General features: G+C 37.7%; 1 pseudogene; it reads left to right on the top strand.

Moving 5' to 3' along the window:
• Window positions 1-993: 993 nt before the first annotated feature.
• On the top strand, window positions 994-2,307 carry LOC103260089 (annotated as a pseudogene).
• The last annotated feature ends 445 nt before the right edge of the window (window positions 2,308-2,752 follow it).

Raw genomic sequence — 2,752 nt, 5'->3', positions numbered from 1 at the left:
TCAGGAAGTTTAGTCACCAAAGGCATTCAGAATAGTCTGTGAGAGTTAAATATAGCTGAGCCCATCAAACTGCCAAAGTACTTGGCCATAAGATGTCATGCCTTTGCTATGTTTGGATTTTTTTCTCATCTATTTGCCTTTTTTATATAAAAAAAAAGTATAATCATCAAAATGTAAGCCTTATAAGATTAACATGAGAAAAATTAAAATTATCACTTACTGAAAATTTCCAAAATATTTTGGATGCATCATTTTCATGTATGTCCATCATTTTAGCAAGAATATTGAAATAATTCCTCTTTTCTGCTTACCTTTTATGGAAATGTCATGAAGATAAATAGATTTTAAAATACTAAATATTTAATTATATGATATCACATGTTGTTATTTTTGCTTTAAGGAGATCAATATTAACTTCTAATTTCCTATAAAGTTAGTTGCATAATTACAATGTATTAGGTAGCACTGATGCTTGTATTTATGACATTTATTAGGAACTGGTAGCATAGATCTTAAAAAGCAGGAAAGAAAGCAAAAGAGAAAAAGAAAGGAAGGAAAGAAAGAAGGAAAAGAAAGATGTGAAAAATCAGGAAATCATTTGCCAAAAAGAAGTGTGCTTGAAAATAATATAGCAAGGACACTGAACTTTGCATGACTTTCTATTCAGTATTACCTTCTTTAGTTTTCTGTGTATTTTTGTTTGTTCAGTTGTAAACATCCATCACATTTCATTTGCCTGCATTACTATGGAATTGAAAACAATACCCTATCATGAATCCAACTCTTCTTTCCAGTTCAGTTGAAATTCTGAGGTTAAACTCACAGAAGAGTCTTTGGAAATATGAAAGAATGTGTTTATCACATAACCAAAAGAAGTCATTTACCATTTTTCTAGTTGAAAGGAATAGTCTTGGTCATTTAGCCATTTGTGATCTTGTAAGTACTTCATATGTAATTTGTGTGGAGAGTGATAGAAAAAATGTATTTGGCAGCAGTGGCAGTGGCAGTGACTGGACGAAACAGGTCACCTGCAGATATTTCATGCATGGGGTTTGTAAAGAAGGAGATAACTGTCACTCCTCACATGACCTCTCTGACGGTCCATGTGGTGTAGTGCGCAAATATTTTCAGCGAGGGTACTGTATTTATGGAGACTGCTGCAGGCATCAGCACAGCAAGCAAGCAAACAAGGAAGAAGTAGCTGCTACAGATCGAACTACAAAGTCATCGCTTACTCCTTCCTCGAGTCTCCCGTCAATAGTTGGACTACTTGGTGAAATGAGTACAGGAGAAAATAAGTCAAGAAATCCAAACTTTACAAATGTAGGAGCAGGTTCAGAGGAATGGGTGAAATGCCATCGAGTTTGTTCTTCGGCAACATTACTGCAGCCATAGGAGGTATTCTGAAGAATAAAATGAGGTGGAGGGATAGACAGTAATTCATCAGTAGCTCAGTTTTAACAAACTTCCTGTTTTCAATCTTCATTTTTAGCCTAACAATACAGTGCATTAAGTTGGATTTCCTAAGATTTCCAGATGGAGCGAAAGAAACTTTTTGAATCCCAATAGTAATGAATTCAGAATGTTTTGAAAAAACTGAAGCCTTTCATCTTTAATCAGCAGTTTTTAAAATCAAATTTCAATTACCCAAGAAATACGTACAGGAGCTTTTTTTATTATTATTACTTAACAAGCCTAATATTGGAAATGTCAGCATTAGAACAAATTCATTTCTTTTGAGAGTGAATAAACTAGTTGAATAGACTGTTTTGGAGTTTAACTGAAGTTCTTTTTATTTTTTCTTTCACTTAGGTTCTCAGTTACTTTACAGTTCATATATCTGCCTTATCCATTTGGACCCTTACCACCCTTTTCCACATTTTCAGCCGTCCCTTACGCAATGAAGCATCCCTGCAGGGCTCAGCAGCCAAGGAAAAATCAAAGAGCAGCCTGCTGTGGAAACAAAGAAGCAACTTTGACCCGATGCTACAGGGGGTGGGCGCCCATGTGGGAAGAACTGTGTGCATCTCCACGGAGATTCATGTGACATGTATGGGCTGCAGGTCCTACACGCCATGGGCACTGCCTGGAGGTCAGAGCGTATCAGGTCGTGCCTTGAGGCCCACGAGAAGGACACGGACCTCGCGTCTGCTGTGCAGCGCAGCAAGGACGTGGTGTGTGGGAAGAAAAGCCGATCCCAGCGAGCACTGCCTTGGGATCCAGTCCAACTGCACCCACACCTACTGTCTCAGGTGTGTTCGCAAGTGGAGGAGTGCTAAGCAATTTGAGAGCAAGATCGTGCAGTGAGACTCCTTCCTACTCTTCGTTTGTGCTTTCTATTTTGAGGAACTTGTGCCAACTTGGACTGCATTTAAATGCATGCATTTTATCTTGAAGCCGGGGTGTTCTGATTGGGATTTCTTGTTTGTATTCCAGTTAGCTTCTAGGTTAGTTGGTCTATCGACTTTTACTTGAATGCGGAATCCCTATGTGTCGTTTAGCAGAATCTTCATGCTTTTTCTGAATAGACTGTGTTTAATGGATTGTTAGCCAGTTTGGGCACAGTGAGCAACCTTCTAACTCTGAAAGTATGTTTCTTGACACTGACATTGACATTTTCCTATTCCATTCATTAAGCTAGCCAATAATATATCATCCTTTAAAGACTGTTCTCATAACTGAACAAAAGCGACACAATCTAAACAGAGCAAAGTTACAAAAAGTAGATTTATTTAAACAAGAAAAAGAAAAA

This window comes from Carlito syrichta, unplaced genomic scaffold (assembly GCF_000164805.1).
Source record: "Carlito syrichta isolate Samal-C Ts95f unplaced genomic scaffold, Tarsius_syrichta-2.0.1 Scaffold303113, whole genome shotgun sequence".
NCBI classification, from domain to species: domain Eukaryota; kingdom Metazoa; phylum Chordata; class Mammalia; order Primates; family Tarsiidae; genus Carlito; species Carlito syrichta.
Note: the sequence above shows the minus strand (reverse complement) of the source record. Positions and strands in the feature narration are given on the sequence as shown.